The 26,567-nt window shown below is 45.4% G+C and overlaps 1 protein-coding gene across 3 annotated transcripts in view; it reads left to right on the top strand.

Annotated features, from left to right (window-relative positions):
* SPIDR (scaffold protein involved in DNA repair) overlaps positions 1-26,567 on the top strand; it is a 2,204,159-nt gene that overhangs the window by 1,928,368 nt on the left and 249,224 nt on the right. The window lies entirely within an intron of this gene.

The raw sequence follows: 26,567 nt of genomic DNA, 5'->3' as shown, positions 1-26,567 counted from the left end.
GGGCTGTTCCTATCTGTGCAGTGTCTCTTTTTACTTAATCAGTGTGATCCAATTAGAGTTGTGTTATATCTTGTGGCCTAAAAATCCTCTGATATCCCCAGGAGGGCCTGGATTGCACCTGGATCCCATGTTTGCATTTTGGAAGTATCTTCAAGTGTACTATGAAGTCACCTATGCAAGTTCTAAGAATATCTTCTGAGACACGTAGTAGTACACTGGCACCCCTTGCCTGTGTGTACGCCTACGACATGGCTACTGCGGCCTCTGTAAGAAGCTGATTCCATACACTGTCTGAGGTAAATAATTTGTGGTATGTGAGGAAAATCGATCATCCTCTATACCACTCACCTATTTAATATTTGTAACAATGCTTGGACTCACAGGGTTCTTTTCCTGGGAGTGAAGGGGCCGCCCTTCCTGCTTATTGAAAAAGTTATGTTATGGCGGAAGTGTGGGACTGCTAGAGTGACCCAAATAGCTAGACTGAGGTGATGGTGGTAGTCAACAATGTTTAGTTTTTTTTAACAGAAATTTCCTAGGCAGATTCTTTGTTAGCTGTGCGTCTCCTTACCACATGCTTTCCGGACAGACACTTATCTTATAGAACTTCCTTTCCTAATTTGGCTGGAAGGCGCAAACATAAGCTTTGCCCAGTCAACATTAATGGTACTTTCAGTTCATGCATTTGTTAGTTGCGCCACCTTGAGTTGTTAGGGTAGCAGGGGGCGTTACCTCTTGAGCTGTGAGTGTAGCAGGGGCGTGTATGTGAGCGCCCTCCAGGATTTTATAGTGTCATTGGGTGCCTCTTTCCAACACCTATTCTAATACCATATAGATGAAGACCGCAGAGACTACTAATTGGGAGTTCCTCGTTGTTTGGCCCAGATTCAGAGTACAAGAGGAGGATGTGAATGCAAATCTCTGATTGGCTAACAAAGCGGCTGCCCTGGGGACGCAAGCATGTCCCTCCATTTCTCTATTAAAGATGGCAATTTCACCATAATTGCCTGAATTCCGTGGGTTTGTATGACTCATGAGTCAAACCTCTCAGTCTACATAACACCGAATGCAGTATAACCTCTCTGGAATATTTACATTGCACCTGCCTCAGCAAGTAGAATAGCATGCATAAACATGAGGTAGCACACCTCTATATTGATATTTGTGAACATTGCATAATGTACATTTGCATAACCTATTGCTCACTAATTAATCCTCTGCACCCTTTACATGTATCTTTCTCGGCATGCTGACGTCAAGGAACATGGCACCATCATACATCATAGTTATTACTAGATGTCACAGAAATTTGTGTAACATCATCTCGAAACTGATCGACATGATTGTCCATGTATACCTCTTTTTCAACCTGTCGGTGGTAATGTAGTAGACTTGCTGTCTCTTTCCATGTAAAAACTGAGTGAGGTATTCAGGCACTAATGGGAAGGCAATGAGGCATACATGGGGCGCATAATAAGCTTGTTTATTTATTTATTGAACATTTGCTACATTTCCAAAGGGAGGCAGCTGCCTCAGAGTGACAGACGAGATGAGAACAAGAAAGACTGGGAGGAAACAGCAACACAGGTAGAAAAGCATGGAAAGCTGGAAGAGTTTCCGGGCAGATGCAGAGTATCTTGAATTTGATGCAGGGTTCATGCGGCAGCCCATGGCTCACTGACATGCTGATCACGTGCTATTGAAAGGGGATGAAACGACTGCCAGTCAGATTTCACCATGTGAAATGGAAATGTATCATGAACGTACTGCGAATGCTTAATTACAGTTATTATCAATATCAGCTCCTCAGGGTCCCGGGGTTTTAAAATCGATACAAATTGTGCTGATTGTTGCAAGGAAAGAATGTACAGTGGTGTCGGTACACTCCTGATGAATGCTTATTTTGCTCGCAAATTAGTCGACTGTGTTCTGGCATTTTCAGTTAGAAAGACACTGTGGAATTTACCACTGAAATCATAATTTCCCTTACTGTGGAAAACAACCTATAATTGAATGTGATTGTCTACCTTAGATATGTGTGTGTGATGTCATCAGAGCACTTCAGTAGCCATATGGAACCATAATACACGCGTATCCGTTATGTATGAATTCTATCTCCCTTTGTGTTGCATAAAGTGCCATTAACCATACATGGAGATGCGCTGAGTGCATGTCATATTTAATTCCATTTTGGGGTTCCCGAGAGGCATCAGGATTCACTGGAACCTTCACACTCAAACATAGCAAGAAATAACATATCGTACTCGACGCATCTCCCTCTGAGAGGCGTACAAGCATCAATTGAATTAACTATGCTCTTTGGTTGCCTGTGGTAAAAAGAAGAGAAAATATTAATATTTGGGTCTGTAGGTTTTAGAAACAATCATTTGGCTTTACTTCAAAGCACATTCTAACTATAAAGTTCAGAGATTCAGAAGCTGCTGCCTGCAAGATTCAGCTGACAATGGGTCCTGATTGCAGTTTGAATCTTCATGTTGTTTTGTCTAATTTGTTGCACTGTAGTTTAGTGATGTATGGTATGATTGATGAATGTGAGGATGTGTGGTGTTATTAGATGAATGAATTAATGATATTTTGTTCTTGGGGGACATTGTATATATAAAAATATGTAAATTAAGAAATTGTATATATTGAATGAAAATTTAGATGACGCTATTTTGTTATGATTACATCTTTTATGTCCAAAAATAAAAAAGTATAATGTTTTTCAAATAATTTTGTGTTGAGGGACAATGTTGCTGCATATTTAATGAAGGATATACTACCTATGTATTATTGTGTTACCTAGGAGAGGTCTGTTCTCGTTCTGATTAGTTCTTTCTTACTGCATCTTTGTCCTATTTATGTTTTCCCTCAGACGCCTTTAATATTCATTTAAAAATTTAAGAATGAAAAAGAACAAATAAATAGTCTAGGTCATTTTGCCATTTTTAACAACATTTATAACAATTTTTGCTATATCTTTTATGTAATGGAAAGATGGAGACTACAGTGTTATTTTATTAAGTCGGTAAGCAGCACATTGCAGGTGCAGGAGTAATGATTTGGTCAGCTTACTGTGTCCAATTTCAGTGACTTTTTGGTTTTGTTTCACAGTCATAATGTCCCATTAACTATGTTTTTTCCAGTGAATTTGTACATTTTATAAACATGCATTAATGTCTTAGTAGCAATACAATCCATAACTTACCCTTAGCAATTCTTTTCAGTGATTTAGTCTGATGCAACTACGCGTGGCCATCGGCTTTGTGTGGCAGGGGGTAGACTTAGGCCTGGCCAATGACCATGGACTGCAACCAACCTTCTGTGTGGCAAACCATCTTTGCTTAAAGCCTTTGTTTCACTGGTATAAAGGTCACAACACACAGAATGAGACTCTCACTTTCTATGACCTTTAATTAATTTGTGTTGTACTTTCTTTCAGTTTATTTGACGGATGGTTTCCAGCAATTAGGAAACACTAAATGTGCACTCATTATAAAATCCCATTTAGAAAAGAAAAATATTTTAAACTACTGCTTTAGGTGATCATTGAAGAATAACCTCATTTTCAGGCGTCCGTCTCCGCGCACCAGACCCCATATTCAACCAACTTTACATCTTGCACCCACTCCATGTGAACATCGCAGCTAGACCCTGAGCCAGCCCACTTCCATCAATACCAGCTGTGCACAGCCTTTAGCCATTAGCCATGTGAAGAGGGATCTTAGTCAGTGTCCAGGCCGTAGGCCACACCGAGCAGCCTCATGGAATGGGACCTCATCCAGGCCCCCATCTTGTATTTTAACAATATTGGAAGATCTGCCTTCAAATGTGCAATCTTAGACTCTGATATTCCAATCCGTGTGCAAATGGTCTCCTATGGGATCCTCAAATCAATGGGCAGATACACGAATCCTGCAAGAAAAAGAGGCTTTTTTATTTTGTTGGGCAGGGCTTACCACTCTAGGTCCACGTGCATCTTCCCTGTGGTCTTGGTATCCTCCCCCATCTCTTTAATTTCACCCTCACACTTTTTTTCAGGCTGCAGGCTTCAGTACTTGTAAACATGTAACACCCCCCAGAACAAATATTTTCAGTAGCATACCGACAATTAGATCATTCGGGTTCGCAGTTCCTGCATTGAAAGTAGGAAATAATCTTCCCTCGGCTAATCTGGTTATATTAATTTTCAAATTGGGATCCACTGATCCAGCTCTACAATGCATCTGCAAATAAGTAGTCATGGTATACTGTTTCATACCAAAACCATGTTGTAACGAACATTTCTCAAAAACGACAGAATAGATTTGCAACAAACCACAAAAAAGGCTTATTCTGATTGAAGCACTATTATTGTGCTGATTTTTATGTCATTCCGTTCAGCAGTTTTTGCTATTGTGGAGATCCAAAATTCCTCTGGAACACTGAATGGAGAAAACAGTGTGTGTTTTTTTAAATACCCCCTTCAACTTATTCCCTCTTGAACTGATCTGCACAAAACCTGATATGCCAAAACTTAGTCAGAAGCACTATTTGTGCACCAGATTTTTCAAACTGCGCCAAAATTATTAGCATATAAAGAAAAGCCTTTTCGGTGGAAAGTGAGAATTAGCCACAATTAGAGTATCAGTATTGTCAACAGCGTAATATATTCCAGTGAAAAGGAGTCTGTTGATTTGCTTCAAGCTTTTGTGTCATTTGACATACTTGGATAGAATTTCTGTAATAGTGAACTTTTTTAGCTTACTCTTGGTAAGTGAAGTTTAGTGCACATCAGTCAAGAGTGAGGGGGCAAAGTTACAAAAGGATCTTACATGTTTTCATATGCTTTTAAGTTTGGTACTCTTTGACAGATTTGCACAGAACCTCAGATTCCAGAGTTGGACCTAACATTCTCACTCCATTCCCTGCATATGCAGCAAAACACACAAGTTGCACAATGGCAAAACATTCACCCCCAGTCACAGATCTGAGTTTAATCCATTGTTATTTTGCTCACCAAGCCACCCCAGTTCAGACATGGCCATATGCAAATCAGTCTTGACACTGTGCCTCCTGGGAACAGTCCAGCCCGAACTGCCAAGCCATGTCTTCCCTGAACCGGAATCAAGCATCCTAGGACCGGTTTCTGGCTATCAGCCGTCTTCAGCCAGAATAGCTTGACTCCAGTGGCGTAGCGAGCACGGGACCCACGTCTGGGCATACCCTTCCCACATAGGGTGAACAGCAAAACACACAAGATGATGGACGGAATGTTGCACAATGGCAAAACATTCACCCCAGTCACAGATCTGGGTTTAATCCATCGTTATTTTGCTCACCAAGCCTCCCTATGCAGCAAATCATTCCAGTGAAAAAACATGTTTTTTAAATGTCTCCTTTAACTTATCCCCTGCTTTCTGTTATATTAATAAGTGGGGGCTAGCTGGCTAAACTACCTGCTAGACTTCAGACATGCACAACTATTATTTGATATACCGCAAATTTACACAAAATGAAACTTTTTCTTTAACAATTCACCATGATTTATATTCAATTTTATTTTCAAAGATCATTCATTTCAAATGTCTTGTGAACAACAACACTTTTTGTATGAAAATCCAAACAGCTTCAAAATAATTCAACAAAAAATATATGTTCTATACATATATAATTAACTAATGAAGTTTTTCCTTAGGTGATGTAGATGGTAATTGCCCAATGCATTTCGGGACTTTCCACAGTCCCTTCTTCAGGGGCCACACTGTAATTCAGAAACAACAAACAAACATAAATTGCTGTTTTTTTAGCACATATGACAAACCATAAGTACAACTTTACATATTCGCAAGGCAAAATACAATCAGTATGTTGAGTTATTCAAGAAGCAATTAGCTGTCAGCATATTAACTCAGATAAATCAAAGAACAAAGATACATCCACGAAGAAACCATCACCTCCGTGAAATAGTGCATAAATAATTCATAAATGATTCATGAGATACACTTCCTCAAATAAAGCACGAAAACCTCTTTCCAATAATGTGTTCTTAAAATAAACTTCTTCCTAAGTCTAGTCAGTAAAAAAACATGTCTGAGAAAGACAGTTAACCTAACATACTACGACAAAATACACAAAATATAAAAAACAACTTACTCTTCAGGATCAGTTATCGTAATCGTCACACCTATGCCTGAAGAAACAAACAATAAGCAACCGTTTTAGTCTTTTTAGATCCCATGTCTCTACGAAAATGCAATACAAAAAAGCATCATCACCACATACCTTGAATATGTGCTTGTCAGTGCACACACTATTAGCGTTTGTGTATACCCACACGACTGTGATATTCAAAACACTGTTTTTAAACAAATGGGAATACATAAGATTTAGAATTTCTCATCCAAATAGTTTTCTCGAACAAACGCTGTTCAAACGACATTGCCAACACATACCTTGTTGCTACACCACGAACACACCATATGCAGGGGAAGCCGATATCTACAATCAAGATAACAAACCCGTCGCCATTAGCAACCGGTATACTAATATTAAATAAAATCCAGATTCGTAGTACTGATATTCTAACGACATACCTAAAAAAATCCAAGTAGTGATTTCCTTGATCGCCGCCATAAGCACCGAGATCTTCTGGTTATGTGACCATACGTTACGTGGTAGCGTATTTAACTCCGTTTCCCCCGCCGTGCTACCAACGTTGCCAGAGTAACCGCACAAGTTCAAAAAAAGTTTCATAGCTAGGACCCTATGTCGGACGTCCTGAGGTATGAAGCAACAAGTTCCTCTCATTGGTCCATTTATCAAAACATCGTTCACAATCACCTCTCGTAAACAGAACTTTATTGATCACAGCGATACTTGTAACAAGTTTGATCTTGATTAACAAATAAATAGGTGTGCATAGATCACCCCACTATAGTTTTCAGGTTACCTATATTGACCTATAGCACCCATAGAGTAATCATATCCTTTGAATCAATAGCATCCTTAACGGATAATAGAGCAACTACCAAAGCATATTCCACAGAACAAGCTTCGGAAATATATGGTTTCATTCAGGAAGTTGGCAATCTACAAGCGCATAGTGGTTCCATAAGTCATCAACTACAACAACTTGAATTTAGCGCAAGGAGAGAACTAAACCAGAGGCTCCATGCATCTACACTAATACAATACCATAAGGTCAAAAGGGTCCCGCGAGGTCTGAGGTTATCTATTAAACCTATGTTATATCGGTTACAACACAATCCACAATTTATGGAGAAATGGTACCAGATCTTAAACAAATGTTCCTTAGATCTTATTTTATTGATCATCGAAGAACTGGCAAAAACAATTGAAGACTTGAACATAGAGATTCAAAGCATTCGCATGGATCTATCAAACAGGATGCCGGAAGATGATTGGAAGAAATACATAGAAGATCTTAATTTAAAACTAGAGGAGTATGGTAAAGAACTCCAGGAAACAAAGCTTTGCAAATTCAAACGCGACACAATCAACTATAAATTGAATGAGGCATACACCTGGGCAGAGGTGTATGCCCAAAGACGTTTTACCAGAAGACCAAACACCTTTTCTGAAGAGAGTATAGCCACCGAAAAAGAAGCAGATCCTTCTAGAGTTCCAATCCATTCACGAGGAATGACTGGGAAGGCAAGTGCAGCCAACTCTGGCAAAAACACTGCTAAATGTTTTGTGAGATGGGAAGGCAGTGTCACGACATAATCTACTTTAGCTGCCTACAGCCAAAGTATTGGATCCTGCAGGCATTCATTTTATTATCCTAGATGTAAAAGGCCCCAGTCGTCACAACTGTAATTAAGTATTCCCCAATTGACTAAGTATAAAACTAGCTCTGTGTCCTATGTCACTCTTTCAGGTGAACTGAGTATGAGCAAGGAACTCCTCACAGTACCAGCTATCCAGAAAGAGGCGCTGTGAGAATATTTGTAATCTCAAGCTTTAACTTAATGACTACTCTCTATGCCGATGAACAGGATCTGCACTTTTATGGCAGCGTGAGGACCAGATGGTTTTCTCTTTTTACCTACCCTTCAGTAACACTGGTAGATTGTTCTAAACCTCCACCTTCGTCTTTTCGCTCCCACTAGAACTGCAGTGTTTTATCTCTCCTATGTCTTTCTTGTGCCCCTTTATTCTACTCCACCGAAGCTGCACACTCTTACTTCTTCTAGCAAGAATATATCTTGCTCTTTGTCGAAGCACTTTTATACAGGACTCAGAACCTTGAGGCGGTACTGTACTCATTGCCCCTGAATTCCCAACTCACCTACCCTGAAAACCAGTCCAGTGGTTTAGCGTATTCTTTGCATGATGCTTTTGAATGGTGTATTATTTGCCAGTACTAGCCTCCTTTGACGTGATGATACCTGAGGGTTTCACAGCCTCTTAAATATCATGGGGATCTCTAATGCCATAGAACCAAATGGGGCAACCTGCTAAAGGGGTGAGACACGACATTCAGGGACTTCAATTCTCTGAGATTCACCTTGCTGACACAACCACCTGCCCCCAGGCTGCGTTTCTTCCCTAGTCCCCCGTCCTCAACTATTTTCTCCAAATGTCCAAAGAGATTGTCTCAGGCCACTGTGCAATTTCCCTACTGACCAAGAAATCGTAAGATGGAACACTTGTCCTGGATGGCCAGTCACAAAGTATTGTACTGTTCATAGGTGGTATAGGTACTGCGGCTGAGCAGTACAGACCTCGGGACTTAGGCAACCACAAAATACAGTGAGTGTTGATCTGGCCACCTAGCAAGTTTACCAGCCCTGAGTCAGGACAGTGGCCTGGTCTCTCAGAGCAGAGAAGCAGTCAAAGGAGCCCTAAGCCACAAAATGTCTGTTCCAGCCTGAAGTCCCAGGCTCTGTATTTGTAGTGATGAGTCAAACGATTGGAATACAAATTCTTGTTGGAAATTGTGTTGAAAATGTTGCAAACCTCTTAGACAGATTTTCAAACCAAAATTGTGAGTCACAGTGTTGGAAAGTCTTCAGGGTTTCAAAGACCTGAATCAATGTAATTGACCTGAATTAATGTAATTAAACTTCAGCGACATTCTGCCACAGTTACCCTATTCATGCTGAAACATCATAAGCTACTTCCCAGTTGTGCCTTTGCCTCTCTATTAAGACTACTCATTTATATCTGCCTTAGCATGTTACTCTCATTTCCTTGTTTATCATTCGAATGCTTTTCTTGCTCCAGCTTGTACCACTTGTATTTGCCCTCCCCCGGAGAGTATAACCTCTTTACCATCTCTCTGGCTGGCTTCTGTCATTCCACTACTCACTGTTAGAGAAACTATGTTTTCTTTGGATTTAAGTACTCCACGAGAGTGCATGTGTCCTCCAGCACTTTCTCTTTGTTGCGTAAACTGAGTCTTTAGCACAGCTGTAAGGGGTTTGCTTTCACAAAGACGTGACATGGAGTGAACTTAGTTCAGTGCATCTACGCTTGAATGTGCGAGACACGTTTTGTAGCCCCACAGAACCCCACCCAATACATAGTTGAAGTGGCATCAATGATTTTGGGTTACTAAAATTCCCTAAACAGGGATCCAGGAACACCCTGGTGATCTGAAACAAACCTTTTTCGTTCTCTTCATTAACACACTCACAAGATGCGCTAAGAAAGACACTAACTTAAAAAAAACAAATATTTGAACAGCTGCAACCTGTTGCTTAACACATCTAAAATAACCACACAGAATAGTGATGACCAATGAGAATATAATGAACATTTCTACCTTGGTTAAAATGTCACCCTAAAATCTACTTCTATGCATTACTCTAGAATACTATGGCCGGGATGTCATCCAGGTCCTTACTAGATTTCCTTAGGGAGGATGAGCACACCACCTACCTTATTTACAACAAAACACTGTAATTATCAGGAATCTAGGATGCCATGAGAACGTCAGACCCGCGTCACATCAGCATGAGCTCCTGCTGGACTTGGGCTCGGTATTAGCTTACAGTAAAAAGTGTGATATTACAGTATCTCTGGCAGACAGGATCTTCTGGCAGTATCTTGCTCGCGATAATCTGGGGCGGAGGACCTCTCCTGCCTTATTTACAACAAAACGCTGTAATTGTCAGGAATCTAGGATGCCATGAGAAAATCAGACCCATGTCACATCAGCATGAGCTCCTGCCGGACTTGGGCTCGGTATTAGCTTCCAGTAAAAAGTGTATGACAGTATCTCTGGCAGACAGGATCTTCTGGCAATATCGTGCTCGTATAATCTGGGGCGGAGGGCCTCTCCTGACAAGTGGTCAAAGGGCAGTCCTTTTATTGTATATCTTATCTAAGATAGAATGTCCAACATCACCAAATGAATGTGTCATATAACCATTAAGCATCAAAATGTTAATCTAAAACGCATTCCTTTAAACATATAATGTAAAAAAAATGACAATTCAGACTACACCGTTTTGGCTCTTGCTCTTTGTATGACCTTGAAATTGAGATAACTGGGTTCCAGGTATTTGGTTGAGGTCTGTATCCAAATGATTTGACACTTTCACAGTTCTTGGAGAGGTTAAGGAGAGACGCCATCTGTGTCAAAGACAGACATGTTGATGAATCTTCAAAAATACAGAAAATGGAGTACCATCCTACTTAAAATGGAGTTGGGCCTTATGTAATTATGTCATCTTGTGTGCTTCTCCCCGGTCAAGTGCCCTGTATTCCCCAGCCTCTATGTTGTTTTCTCAATCATATGCTTCTCCCCCACCCCATGTTGCTTTTTCTCTTCTGGTTATTTCCCCTTCCCCCACACACTCCGCATTGCTTCCCCCTCAACCGGTCCTCCATTGCCCCATGTCATCTTTAAAAAAATACATATATACATTTTATTATTTGGAGTAGGCGGGAGACCTTGGTAGCATATTTCAGCCAGCCCCTATTCCTCAAAAAACACTTTTGCGCTAGTTTTTTTTATTTTATTTGGAGAGCCATCTCGGATCAATCCATAAACGGGTGACAGCAGCGTTATTTTGTAGGCACACATGCATTATGATGGCACTCATGCGCCTGCCTACAAAATGTTGCAGTTCCGTCATCACACCGTTTGTCTGTTAAGTGCTTTGTGGCAGAGCCTTACCTCTTTCCATTATGCTGCGATTTCTTGCTACACCAGCAGAACTGCTACGTGCTGCTACGCAGCCAGTCTAGGTGGGCACACGTGTGCTTGCAGCATTTCTGCTCCCTCGGACCTCATTGCGACGAAGCACAGAAGTGAGCCAAGGACAAGTTTAAGGGTGAGTATGGTGGCTGTAGTCAGTCACCGCAGAGAGAGAGAGCCCGGGACTCTGCAGAAGTGGCCCAGCTAGGACTAGGTGGAGCTCTCTATAATACCCGATTAACTTCTGTTCGAGCCCCCTCCTCTTTTTCTACCTCCATGCCCATGTTCGCCAGTGGACCTTAGTGCGCCTCCGCGAAACCTACAGTGGTCTCCTACAACAGTCCTGAAGGTTTTCAGCTGACGTTTGGAGACGAAGCATCTGGTGCTGCACCTTTGTGACTGACGGCTGCTGGTGGCTGGCTGACGGCTGTTGGTCCAGCTGCTCTGGTACATGGCTGAGGCAGAAAGCGGAAAACCAGCGAGCCTGTGGGCGAGCAGGGGGTGCCTCCCACCCAATAGAAAGAGGACAAATCTTAATAAGTTAAATTATATCAATGTTTTAAGCTACCTGGAAAACACTCTAAGTGTGGTCATGCTCCTGACAACTGGCATGGCACAACATACCAGCGAATGTCCCAAAGCAGCATCATTCAGAGAGTCCAGCAACTGTGCTACTATTAAAATAAAATCTTCCTTTCAAACAGCCAGTAATTCTCAGTTGCTAAAGAGTGCCCTAGCTGCCGGATTACATGAAGGCTGAACGAGGCATGAGTTCCCATCTAAAAAAAGCAAGCAGCGCTCCAACCAAACTATCCTTTGCTAAAACCTTAAAAATCGGAGAATAAGTGTGGCCCTCAATAATAAGAAAGGCACACACTTAAAGCCTGGAGCCTCAGTGCGCATTCCTTTCTCACCTGGGCACCTGTGCGAAAGCTTTTCCAATGAGAACCCAAAGTTCTCTTCTACTAATGGCCAACCACAGAGTGCAAAATATGTTTAGAAAAAAGAAATTAACAAACAAAGTGTCTCATTCACTAATTACAAAAAAAAGAATATGAGTTTGCTGTCAATCGCTGGACATAATATAGGCCAAGAAAACAAAATTACAAAAGCACTAAGCTCATAACTCACAGGAAGAACCCAAAGAAGCTGTTTCCCAGCGTTCACCTCGGAACCCAAGAAGATCATCTGTTGCATCCCCCAAGGATCGTTCCTCAGCCCCACCCTCTTCAACATGTACATGAACCCTCTGTCCAACGCCATCAGATCGCACGGACCTAACATCATCTCCTATGCCTATGACACCGAGATAATCCTTTCCCTGTAAGAAGACGTCTCCTCCACCAGAGTCAACTTCTACCAATGTATGAGGAACATTACCGACTGGATGAAGGACAACTGTCTCAAGCCCAACATGGACAACACGGAAGTCCTCATCTTTGGGAACAACACCTCTCCATGGAACAACACATGGCAGCCTGATGAACTTGGCACATTCCCCGCCCCAACAGATCACACTTGCAACCTCAACATCATCTTGGACAGCAAGCTATCTATGAAGAAACAGGTAAATGCAGTCTTATCCGCCTGCTTCCACGTCCTACACATGCTCCGCAAGATCTTTAGGTGGCTCCCAGTCAACACTAGTGAGGGACCTTTAAGTAAGCCATTGTCACCAGCAGGCTGGGCTACGGGAACACACATAGGAATCACTGCACACTTCCTGAAGAGACTACTGACAAAACAAAACACAGCTGCAAGACTCATCCTCGACCTCCCCAGACATGTCAAGAAGCTGTATTGGCTCCCGATCCAGAAAAGATGCCACTTCAAGATGTTGACACACTCACACAAAGCCCTGTACAATGAAGGACCAGCATACATTAACAAATGCATGATCTTCCACCAACCGACCATGCACCTACGATCCACCTCCCTCTTCCTCGCATACATCCCCGGATCCGCCTAAGTAACAGCGGAGGACGCTTCTTCTCACACCTGGCAGCCAAAGCTTGGAACAACGTCCTGCTGCACCTCAGGACCGCCTCATCACTCCAGCAATTCAGGAAAGGACTCAAGACCTGGCTGTTCGATTGAACAGATCACCATGAAGCAGTTAGCAACTCCAACGCCTTGAGACCCTCACAGGACTTTTGCTCCGCTTTCTAAGTCCCTGATTGATTGAGAGATTGAAGCCGCCAAGCCGAAGGCAAATTGACTTTTTTAACACTTGAAAAAGCTCAAATTAAAGCGGAAAAAACAGTATGAAAATACTTTAGCTACCATAATACCTATCAAGAACTTCAGAATGCTCTTGTGGTACATCCTAAGAATCTGACCGGAGACGTATGAGCCACGAGATCCCTAAACGACAGTGCAATTATGTTGAAGTGGAAATAGAGAACATTTCTTTGTCACCTCGACTTCTATGAACCTTGCTCGAATTAGACTGCATCAAGGACCTCAGTGGCACTGAGCCCCTCCCCCGTCATGAAAAACGAGGCTACTGAAATCAACTTATGAAAGCATCCGGGGCAGAAGCGCGGCACCTCCACATTACCCTGCCAATGTGTTGTAGACTCATTGCACAAAGCAAATCCCCAGGCAAAACAACAAAATGAAACACTGATATACACGAAAGACCCTTTTCTCACAATTCATCTCATATCTTTTTACAACGCCACGGACTCAGAACTACGGACCTTTGCTGTTTCTTCCCTGTTGGCCGCTGCTGCTCGCCGGACCCGCTGCGCGGGTCCCGCTTCGCGGTCTGCAGCGTGTGGAACATTGCTTGGGGCTGTTGTGACACCGGCAGGGCTGCGAGGGTAGAGCGGGTGGACTCTGTGTTCCAGGAGTCCCCGCGCGCCCCTGTCAGCTGGGCTCCTCTCCCTGCCGGCCGCGCCCTCAACCACACCGGTATTTAATTACCATCAGCGTTCACACCAGCGGGAGCGTCTCATATCTTTTTACAACGCCACGGACTCAGAACTACGGACCTTTGCTGTTTCTTCCCTGTTGGCCGCTGCTGCTCGCCGGACCCGCTGCGCGGGTCCCGCTTCGCGGTCTGCAGCGTGTGGAACATTGCTTGGGGCTGTTGTGACACCGGCAGGGCTGCGAGGGTAGAGCGGGTGGACTCTGTGTTCCAGGAGTCCCCGCGCGCCCCTGTCAGCTGGGCTCCTCTCCCTGCCGGCCGCGCCCTCAACCACACCGGTATTTAATTACCATCAGCGTTCACACCAGCGGGAGAGTCTCATATCTTTTTACAACGCCACGGACTCAGAACTACGGACCTTTGCTGTTTCTTCCCTGTTGGCCGCTGCTGCTCGCCGGACCCGCTGCGCGGGTCCCGCTTCGCGGTCTGCAGCGTGTGGAACATTGCTTGGGGCTGTTGTGACACCGGCAGGGCTGCGAGGGTAGAGCGGGTGGACTCTGTGTTCCAGGAGTCCCCGCGCGCCCCTGTCAGCTGGGCTCCTCTCCCTGCCGGCCGCGCCCTCAACCACACCGGTATTTAATTACCATCAGCGTTCACACCAGCGGGAGCGTCTCATATCTTTTTACAACGCCACGGACTCAGAACTACGGACCTTTGCTGTTTCTTCCCTGTTGGCCGCTGCTGCTCGCCGGACCCGCTGCGCGGGTCCCGCTTCGCGGTCTGCAGCGTGTGGAACATTGCTTGGGGCTGTTGTGACACCGGCAGGGCTGCGAGGGTAGAGCGGGTGGACTCTGTGTTCCAGGAGTCCCCGCGCGCCCCTGTCAGCTGGGCTCCTCTCCCTGCCGGCCGCGCCCTCAACCACACCGGTATTTAATTACCATCAGCGTTCACACCAGCGGGAGCGTCTCATATCTTTTTACAACGCCACGGACTCAGAACTACAGACCTTTGCTGTTTCTTCCCTGTTGGCCGCTGCTGCTCGCCGGACCCGCTGCGCGGGTCCCGCTTCGCGGTCTGCAGCGTGTGGAACATTGCTTGGGGCTGTTGTGACACCGGCAGGGCTGCGAGGGTAGAGCGGGTGGACTCTGTGTTCCAGGAGTCCCCGCGCGCCCCTGTCAGCTGGGCTCCTCTCCCTGCCGGCCGCGCCCTCAACCACACCGGTATTTAATTACCATCAGCGTTCACACCAGCGGGAGCGTCTCATATCTTTTTACAACGCCACGGACTCAGAACTACGGACCTTTGCTGTTTCTTCCCTGTTGGCCGCTGCTGCTCGCCGGACCCGCTGCGCGGGTCCCGCTTCGCGGTCTGCAGCGTGTGGAACATTGCTTGGGGCTGTTGTGACACCGGCAGGGCTGCGAGGGTAGAGCGGGTGGACTCTGTGTTCCAGGAGTCCCCGCGCGCCCCTGTCAGCTGGGCTCCTCTCCCTGCCGGCCGCGCCCTCAACCACACCGGTATTTAATTACCATCAGCGTTCACACCAGCGGGAGCGTCTCATATCTTTTTACAACGCCACGGACTCAGAACTACGGACCTTTGCTGTTTCTTCCCTGTTGGCCGCTGCTGCTCGCCGGACCCGCTGCGCGGGTCCCGCTTCGCGGTCTGCAGCGTGTGGAACATTGCTTGGGGCTGTTGTGACACCGGCAGGGCTGCGAGGGTAGAGCGGGTGGACTCTGTGTTCCAGGAGTCCCCGCGCGCCCCTGTCAGCTGGGCTCCTCTCCCTGCCGGCCGCGCCCTCAACCACACCGGTATTTAATTACCATCAGCGTTCACACCAGCGGGAGCGTCTCATATCTTTTTACAACGCCACGGACTCAGAACTACGGACCTTTGCTGTTTCTTCCCTGTTGGCCGCTGCTGCTCGCCGGACCCGCTGCGCGGGTCCCGCTTCGCGGTCTGCAGCGTGTGGAACATTGCTTGGGGCTGTTGTGACACCGGCAGGGCTGCGAGGGTAGAGCGGGTGGACTCTGTGTTCCAGGAGTCCCCGCGCGCCCCTGTCAGCTGGGCTCCTCTCCCTGCCGGCCGCGCCCTCAACCACACCGGTATTTAATTACCATCAGCGTTCACACCAGCGGGAGCGTCTCATATCTTTTTACAACGCCACGGACTCAGAACTACGGACCTTTGCTGTTTCTTCCCTGTTGGCCGCTGCTGCTCGCCGGACCCGCTGCGCGGGTCCCGCTTCGCGGTCTGCAGCGTGTGGAACATTGCTTGGGGCTGTTGTGACACCGGCAGGGCTGCGAGGGTAGAGCGGGTGGACTCTGTGTTCCAGGAGTCCCCGCGCGCCCCTGTCAGCTGGGCTCCTCTCCCTGCCAGCCACACCCCCTAGTCTACCTTAAAAGAAGTAGCCGTTCCCGCTGCGCGGGAGCGCGCGGGAGGGCGCCGGGAGAAGCCCGGGACAAGGGCGGGACCGTCTGTGGCTGTCCGGGGCCGGAAGAGGCCGGGCAGGGCCTGACCCCTTTCTTCTTGCAGTTCGGAGGATAGCATTTCGACACAAGAAGGACATGGCAACAGATGAGGCTACTCCGGGTAAAAATTTGAAATTACGAAATGGCTTACTGGAGAATTATTTTCCTAAGAAAAGCGAAGGGGAAAAGGACGCTATCTTAGCAGAGCGTAGGGCAGAGCGGCGCCGCTCTGTTGAGATTATGAAATGCAGACCCCTCCCCGATAGTCTTCATACATTGAACCGGGAGGGAGATTCGACAGATCTGATTGATTTGAGTGAGGTTAACTCTAGCCAAGACGGAGTTCCTTTATTGTTTCGTGACTTTGTAGCCTCCCCCGGAATGCCCGTGGAGGACATCGTAAACGACTCACCCACCCCCAGTTGTAGCGGTGTAAATGAGACTTCTAAACATAAGCAGCATAAAGCAAAGTCCTTCTCTGTAGTTCAGATCCACCGCCCTCCCCCTAGCAAAAGAAGGAAGAAACATAGGGTGGTACCAGGCACAGCCAAAACATCGCACACCGTTTTTGGTAAAGGGTCCAAAATTCCTTTTGCATGCGAGGTGCAATCAGCTGTAGAGCAGGATCATACTCCCCAGGGTGCGGCTATAATGACCTATTGCCCGGTTGTTGTGGATGCACAAGATGCGGCTCCAATTAACAACGATGGAGCGATCCCATCTGCTACTTCACCTCAACTTCTCTCCTCAGCGACAGGGAATTTGGAATTCTTGTTGAGATCTCTTCTCCGCCCTATTAATGAGTCTATTAAGAGGGTTGAAATTAGATTAACTATACTGGAAGCCGCCATAACTAGTTTGTCCACTGCAAGCATTAATAAAGGGAATGGGGCGGTCCACTTAATAACCCCGACAGGGCCCCTTCCCACCATACCCCCAAAGGAACTTGGAATTCCATCTGCCCCCGCAAAGATTAAGCAAAATAGTCAGCCCCAGGGCAGAGTTGATCCTCCTCCATTAAATTCATCGCCGTCTAAACATCTAAAGGCAGCAGTTACTGTATCGAGTGCTGTCCCCACTAACTCAACCTTAAAGGCTTCGACCAGTAACACTCAAAACGTTCATCGGGATGGTGAAAATAGTAGAAAAGCTCATAAAAGGGTCCCACAAGTCGAGATCCCCCCTGAAGCTGTGCCTTACGTTGTGATTTTAACGGGGGTGCCACAGTTAATAGGTAATAAGAAGGAGGGTTATGTTGACCTTAAGAACAAAATCATCCACTGGCTGAGGTTGCACAGGCCGATAGCACCGAATATAGATGGGGACATAGTTCATGTCAGAAGGATTAACTGGCTGGGGAGTACCAAGAAAAATATAGAGGGAGATTTAGTGGTGGTTAACTTTAGAGACCCCCGGGCAGTTGATTACATCTTAAACTGGCCACCCGGGAACGGGGAAACCGGCATTACCCCACGGGCCTTAACATTTTTTTATCCCAGGTTTGAAACCACTAGTTTTAAATACGCTAATAGACCTCAGTCTTTCAGGCCGCCCCCTTTAATCCCCTATAGTAATAACCATCACCAGTATGGGCACCAGTCCACCAGGGTGCCTGATCTTCACCCTGCTTGGTCTACGGTTCCTTATAGACATTCGTTGAACACGGGCCCCAGGATGAATCACCTGATACCGTTTACCCCGTTGGATACTTACAATCGGTTTTCTCAGCTTTCAGGGCTGGAAGACTGCGATTGAAGTTTGGGATTTGGGGGGGGGGGAAACGATTTTCAGGAAGCAGAGGTAACTGGATTAGACGGTGGGATTATAGAAGCAGGAGTAGTTAGTTTTCCTTCAGCCCGTATGGCCATCATTAACGAGCTCAATGAAGATTCTAGGCTAGCCGGGTCTCTATCTATAATGGCTGGTCACTCTAAAATCACCACTTCATTGGTCAGGGAGGGGGGGAGTCTGGCAGGCAGGGCGGTTGATGAGAGTCTGACGGTGGTGGGTAATACTTCTATCCCTGGAGGAAAACGGGTAATAAACCTCCTTTCCTGGAATATTGCCGGGTTAAAGAGGAAACTGGATATCCCGGAGTGGCATACATTCATTGAGCAGTTTGATGTTTGCCTCTTCCAGGAAACATGGAGCTTAGTCCCGCTACACAAATCGGGGTACAGCACCCACTTCGTACCAGCTGTAAGCAAAGGTAAGGGCAGACCAGCGGGTGGGCTCACCGTTTGGTTAAAAATAGATCTGAATTGGGGGGTCACATGCCACAATGTGGAGTGTAATGATTTACTCCACCTCTCGGCAAGAGGACGGGAGGATGCAGCCAGGCTCGATCTTCTTAATGTTTACGCTAGAGGGACACCGGGCGACTCTAACTCCTCGACTCTATCAGCTCTTGAATTGGCCTTAGCCAACTGTCCTTGTTCGGCTAAAATCCTGGTGGGGGGTGATTTCAATTGTACTTTCGAACCTCTCCTTGGAGATGACCCCCTGGGAATTGAAGAGGAGGATTCGAAATGGTCCATTCCAACGCTCTCCCTCCCCCCTATCAAGAAGTGGTCACCTAGGGCCATTCAATTGAACGCACTGACTAGGGATTATAAATTAAGAGCCCTTAATGGCAGGACCCTATCCGATCAGGCAGGGGCAGCGACCTTTAATAGACTCTCAGGCCCGTCCCGAATAGATTACATCTTAATGGATGTTGGATTCTGGGCGGACCTAATTGATATGAAGGTCTCTCCTAGCCAGGATAGTGATCACAACCCCTTGTGCTGTAAGTTTAATTGGGGGGCTTCTAACGCCAGGGGGGTTAGCGTCACCTTAATAACAACTAAAGAGGTGGTCCCATGTAATAATAACCGTAGATTAAAATGGGACAAGGCTAACCTTAAAGAGGATGATATGGGTACCATTAAAACCCTGATTGAGGGCTTGTCCACTAAATTAGAGATCTGGGAGGGAGATAATTGGACCAGTGATCCCCATCACCCCTCACTTGACTTTGTCTATAAATCGACAATAGATCAAGTTGGCCAATTTTTTATTTCTAAGGGGAAAGGCAATAGGGCTCCCGCTAAGCCTTCTACTCTTTCTAAACCATGGTATACTGAATATTGCAAGTGCACCAGGAAAAACCTGACTAGAGCTCTGCTTTCGGGTGACCCCGTACTGGTTAGAGCGGCCAGGGGGGATTATCTGAAGGCTTTGTTTCTGGCCAAACGTGAGTGGGAGGAACGACATTGGCAGGAACTCTCCTCGGCTGCGAGCAGTAGGAACTCGAACCTCTTTTGGGATTTGATTAATAAAACAAGGCAGGGTAAATCGCAACCTCTGGCTGTTCATATAACTAGTCAGCAATGGTTTACTCACTTTTCAGCCCTATATGGCGACTTAGAGGATACATCGAGTTCTGGGGCGAATGGGTTGGGCGTTGGGGTACAACCGGATGAGATAGCCTTGTCATTTTCGTCCTCAGAAGTAATGATGGCAATCAGACACCTTACCCCTAAGAAAGCTGCTGGGCAGGATGGGATCCCCGGAGATTTGCTGATGGCTGAGCCAGAAACCTGGGCTAAACTAATTGCCAGAATAATAAATCTAATCACGAGGGGTCACCAAGTACCAGACTCCTGGAAAGGAGCCGAGGTAGTTACTGTGCATAAGAAGGGGGCAAGAGATGACCCTGCGAACTACAGACCCATTAGTCTGATTGACATCATTCAGAAAGTGGTTGGCAGGGTCATCATCTCGCGAGTAGATGACTGGATAGAGGAGGCTAGTGTTCTCTCCCACTTACAAGCGGGGTTCAGAAGGAAGGTTGGCACGATGGACCAGGTCTTTCGTTTTTTTGCAATCTATTGGAAGGCGGTTACCATCAAGAAAGGCAGTTTGTATATGGCCTTCATAGATCTCAAGACTGCATTCGACCTGGTCCCTCGTGCAAAACTTTGGCAAATACTTAGTGAAATGGGGTTTCCCAGTAGTCTTCTGTATCTCTTAATGAAGCTGCATGAGGGGAATTATGCGCGGGTTAGATGGGGATCGCAGGGACAATTAACAGATAGGATCCCTGTGCGGAGAGGAGTACGCCAGGGTTGTGTTATGGCTCCGACCCTCTTCTCCCTATTCGTAAATGGAGTGGTGGACCATCTGAAGGGGGAAGAGACGGATGCCCCATCCCTGGCGGGGGAGAGAGAATCCCCACACTTCTCTTCGCGGACGATACCCTATTAATCTCCAAATCCCCGGTGGGCTTACAAAAACTTTTGAACCTGTTTAGCTCCTTTTGCACTACTCGAGGCTTAACCATCAATACATCGAAAACTAAATTGATGGCTTTTGCCCCCTCAAAAAGATTTAAAAATCATTTCGTGCTTAATAGTGCCCCCCTTGAGCTGGTCACATCCTTTGATTATTTAGGAGTACGGATAAATAATCGTATGACCTGGAAAGATCATCTTTCCAAAATGCTACTTAGTCATCGCCGAGTTTCCGGGGTGACGTTGAAGGAACTCCGGGAATCAAGTAGCAAACCGGTCTCTCCAGTTATGGCCATCTACGAGGGACAGATTCTTCCGGCAGCACTATATGGTTCTGAACTCTGGGGGTTCGAAGGGGTTTCAGACCTGATGGTGGCGGAAAACAATTTCTTCAGGAAAGCGGTTGCTCTTCCCGCTTCAACCCCAATGATCCCCCTAAGACTAGATCTGGGCAGAAGATCTTTAAAAGACTTGGTGAGGCTACGCCCGTTGCTCTTTTGGTCCCGACTTAGAAGAACTGAGGAGCTTGCTAAGTATGCAGATGGGCTGGACGATCTACTCTTGCTGGACACATGTAACAAAATAGGATGGTTGAAAAAATTGAAAGATCTGGCCTTTAATCTGGGTCTAAGAGAGGCATGGGAGTCACAATCCCCGCCACCTAAAGCTGTTATAAAAAAACTTTACTGGGACTGGGTACAGAGCAAGGCCACGAGGGCTATGAATGTGGGTTCTCTTACTGACCAATTCTTATCAATTAAGTGTGTGAGGAAACTGGAACCCTTTCTAGACTTGATATCTAAACCGTTGGACCGAGCGCTGTATCTGAAATTGCGGTATGGGACTCTCCCGGTGTACGAGTTCACGGCAAGATGGTCGAACCCTGACGCCCTCCCGCAGACTTGCCCCGGCTGTGCGGCCCCAAAGGAATCGGTGGCCCACCTGTTTTTCGCATGCCCAGCCTATAAAGGGGCGCGGAAATTCTGGTTGAAACCCGTCTGCAGAGAATTAGGGTTGAGGTGCCATAGCCAGGCACTTCGTGTCCTTTCTACAGACTCTTCATCTGCCTTTATGATCTGTGGGGTGGCTAAATTTCTGGGAAAAGCATGGTTGATACGCTCCCGTTTATTAAAATTGTTCCCGGGGGGCTCTATAGGCCGTTCCTAACCCTAATGTGCTGTAAATTTATCAAAAGGAGTTCTCCTTGTTTTTATTGTGTTTTATAATTTTTTATTGGTAAAATTGGGTTTGTATATGTATATGTACTCTTTTATGGTGATAAAAATTGCCGAATAAAGATATTACAACAACAACAACAATTCATCTTCCATTTGGCACTCGCAGCCATCCGCCTTCAGGCATAACATCAGATTAAGCAGGACAGCACTTCTAGCAAGAAAAAGGCGCAGATATTTGTGAACTGGTGTAAGAGGGGCCATATTGCAGCAGGACCCAAGGTATTCCAGTCAACTCGGCAACGGAACCAATAAAGGCTTGAACTCTGGAGGCCCACAGTTAAATTCCCGACTTCTGCTGGGCAAAATGAGTTTGGAACACAGAACAGGCATGAAAAAGTGAAATTTTATGGATTAGATTGGATTAGGTTTTACAGAATATTATCTCCGATAATAACTGTAACCACCATGAACACTGACAAACTGGACATTAAGGTATCAGTCTTACAAATGTTAGCATTATATACAATGTCAGTCGACGCTAAATTAGAAAGATTGAATTCCTTGATAACAAGAGCTCAAACACTTTGGGGGAGGTAGTAGAGTCCTCAGCTGTAGTCCAGTAGTGGAAAAACTTTATAAATTACCAGACATCATGAAAAACATGATAAAAAAAATAAATCAAGCAGTTTTACTCAAAGAAAAACAAGAACCAATATTTAACATCTGGCACTTTACACAAGCAAAGAAAGATGATGTTAAAAACACAATGCAATCCCCTAGTCAAACAGAGATGCTTCCTCCTCCTCCAGAAGCCACCATTGAAGTCACAAGCAGAAGAAACGGGAAAAAAACTATAACCGTTAACTCAGTAGATATAGAATGAGTCAATTGCAAACCCATCAGAAACCGATATAGGAAAAGCTAAATCTCCCCGTGAGAGCGTAATTTTTAAGAGCCAGTTTCAATCCGTGCTTTTAAGGAATTTTTTTTTTAAAGGCGGATAAACTTTAAAAAAAACACCAAATCAGGATGCTTGACTCCAGAAAACTTGAGGCACTGGAAGCCCCGCAAATAAATACACTCTTCAAACATATTCAAAATGTTAACCCCTTCGCTGCTGCCGTCGGACGTCGCGCGAGCTACCTCCCTGGTGCTGCGCACATCCAACGGCCGACGCGGCCGCACCCGTTTCTTCGAACGTTCAGCACTGGCGCTGAACGTTCGAAGCAGCAAACGGGTTAAAGCTGGCCGGCAGCCCCCGGAGCAAACAAAGATATCCACAAAACACAGTGTAACGAATGATGTAAGTAAGCAATAGCATTGCCGAACATGCCTCATACCCCTTAATACAAAGGCCTTTGAGCACTGCATCACAGGAACTCCTGAGCTGACAGGACGCCTTCGACTGAATTCGAAAGAAATCAACATACCACAAGGTCCTTAAGGATCAGAGGGGAGAGTCACCTATGATGACATCTATAGAGCTCTCACTCAAATCACTGGAAAGTACGGGCAGGCAAAACATCACTCAGCTAGTCCCACAGGCCCCAGACAGCTGCACGATTGGTGGCACAGTACCTGAGTGTGGGGGAGGGGGGCAGTTATCTGGTCCACAGAATCGCGAGATCTGGACACTGGATTAGAAGGCAAACTTGGGAGAACAAGCACAGTACACGAGCACCCAATGATGAAAGTCAATATGAAGGCCAAAATCAAAACAATGAAAAATATCAAACACAAAGAAGCTATCCAATCAATAGGGCCAGCTCAGCCAGATCACTAAAACAAACCCCCATTTAACACCAGCACACACCAGCCTTATAAAAGAATGACCTGAGAAGCAAAAGTAAAATTGGCCTTATGTCGCCAATCCCTCTTCTCCCAGTACTAACCCTGGACAGATGAACAGCAAAAATGAGATAACTGTCCTGTTTTTATCACTGGCCACCCTAGACATTTTAAACAGGTCAAATACACTCAAAATCTGTTCTGTCCTTCAGGCCTAGGTAGAATAAATAATAAGGATTTGGACTAAATAGCGTTCGTGGCGCCAGGTACAGGGAAGAAACTGGAATCCACTGAAATACGCTTTCATGATGCAAAAATTATGGGTGTCATACTTAGCCACAGGGCCCAGTTGGAGGAAATTGGGAATCACCTTCCGTTGTTTGGCCCCAGAGAAATACTCTCATGTGCTCAATCCGAAGCCTACAGCACTCACTCAAGATGAACATAGCCCACTGAGAACCAGACAATCAGTGTTAATAAGCACGAGAGATACCTCAGTTGAATCACAACAAATGCAGTGTACTGACATCCCTATGCATTTTGAACACCTATTGGCTTTCCGAAGCTCTTCACAAATGATCCTAGCAGCCAAATTTCAACAAGAGGTTCCACTGTTTACCTCAACAGCAAGATCACCCTGATATTATGGAACATCGCAGGAGCAGGCAACATTGCACTAGACCCTGAATTTGAAACCCATTTACATTCATTTGATATAACATGTCTCCAGGAGACCCGGAGCCTTCGAAAAACACCACTTATGGATTATTCACAATTCTATAAACCTACTGTAACAAGTGGAGCTAAAGGCAAGCTGATCATCTATGTGACCCTCAACTAAACTTTAAATACAATGGGGTTGAAAACAGACTTGTCCTTCATGCAAGCAGTACGGACTAATGATTGGAAATCAGAAATTCGAGAAAAAACGTTTTTAATCGTGAACATCTACCTGAACCTAAAGGAGGCTCGAAGGCAATTGCATCCCTGGAACATGTATTGGTCAAATTAAATAGCCATTATCCATGCACTGAATGGATATTGGCTCGCAACTTCAACCTAAACTTGGCAAACCATCACAAGAGTAGCAAGGAAGGGCGGTCTCTGGACGTAAGCCATAGCATACCCGAGCAGGTTTCAAACTATGCAAAATCGGAAAGTTTTGACCATCAGTTGCTGTCCATGATCGAAGCCATGGGCCTTAAAGCTTTAAACAGGTTTGCCACAGACTGCCCAATGGCAGCGACATGAAAAAACAAGTCAGCGGAGTCAGTGCTGAATTAGATGTTTGTCTCCTTTAACGTTTTCTAAAGGGTCACAATGTTCAAAATGGAAGATTGAGGTAAAAGTGATCACCAGCCCTTGATGGTGAAGATCTTAAACAACAACAAACATGTTGCCCAGAGGACCAAAATATGTCTCCCCGACAGAGGAACAACTTGGATTCGAGTAAGGTGATCGGAATTAGCCCAGGAAAAATTTGAGTGCTGGAAACCGACCGATCCATAAAGCAGATGTAATCTGCAGAATCTTCTGGCTGCCTGGGAAATTATGCAAGAAGAACTTAAAAGTTTCCTGGGAGCAAACAAATGGCAATGGCTGACCTACCAACGTTTGGCCAAAATAGCACACTTAAACATCAGAAACATGCACTAAAAGCAGTAAAGGCAAAGCAATACCTACAAGTATCTGGATTTCACGTGCCTGCATTTATAGAGCTAAGGAAAGAGCATAAAAAAGCATCTTGGGAGGCAAAGCGCGTATGGAGCGAGGAAAACTGGGTTAAATTCTACTAGCCTGTAAATCAAATAATAACTACATTTTGTGGACCCTAATTAACTAGCTAGAGCATGGCCCCACTTCTGACACTGGCAGCCATATTACGCAACATGCCTTGCTAACTCATACCGGCTCCCTGTATCACTCTGGGGAACAAACAGCATTGTACATAGATAACAAGAGCAACAGTCCAATGTTTTCCTTTTCCCAAACTAGAATTGAAGCACAAATAAAGGATTTCATAGGAAATGGGGCGCTGGGCCCAAATAGTTTGCCAGCCTTGATCTACAAGCATGATCCGGGTTGGTGGAGTAAATTACTTCTCCAACCTTAAAATTTCTGCCTCCAAGAAAATTCCATACCAGAGTCTTGGTGCGGATCTACTCCCCACCCTATCTACAAAAACATGGCCCCTACTTGGATCCAGACAGCTATTGAATGGTTGCGTAAGACTGATTCAAAGATTTTTTTTTCCGGCATCTTGTTACAAGAACTTGAAGATTGGCCAGAAGAAACAGGTCTGACTCCACTAAATGAAACTGGTTTTCGACTCAAGCACTACTGATAATCTCCTGACTCTTTCTATGCTTACAAAGAAATACAATCAGAAAGAGCAACTGCTCTACACAAGTGTTAGAGATTTTTCAAAAGCTTTCAACCACGTGGATAGGAATTTGCTGTGGTACGAATTGTCATCATGTAATATCCTAGCAAATCTTCTACAAGTGGTACAGCTTTTGTATTCCGAATCCTGGGCAAAGGTGAGCCTTAGCACCAATAAGGGCATATCCTCGGCAATAAGAACTGAGCGAGATCTTAAACAAGGGTGTGTGCTTGCCCCAATTGTGTTCAATCTCTTTATTTCAGATCTGAGCAAAACATTGGACGAGCACACTCAAATCCTCCAAAACTGGGGCAGCATTTGCTGATGTCACTTCAATATGCAGATGACCTAGTTCTTATGAACTTAACATCAATCAGATTAGAAAACTTGTACGCATTGGCCGTCTACTGCGCAACAAATGGATGACTGGTAACCCAGATGGAACCAAA

This window comes from Lissotriton helveticus, chromosome 4_1, assembly GCF_964261635.1.
Source record: "Lissotriton helveticus chromosome 4_1, aLisHel1.1, whole genome shotgun sequence".
Classification (NCBI taxonomy): domain Eukaryota; kingdom Metazoa; phylum Chordata; class Amphibia; order Caudata; family Salamandridae; genus Lissotriton; species Lissotriton helveticus.
Note: the sequence above shows the minus strand (reverse complement) of the source record. Positions and strands in the feature narration are given on the sequence as shown.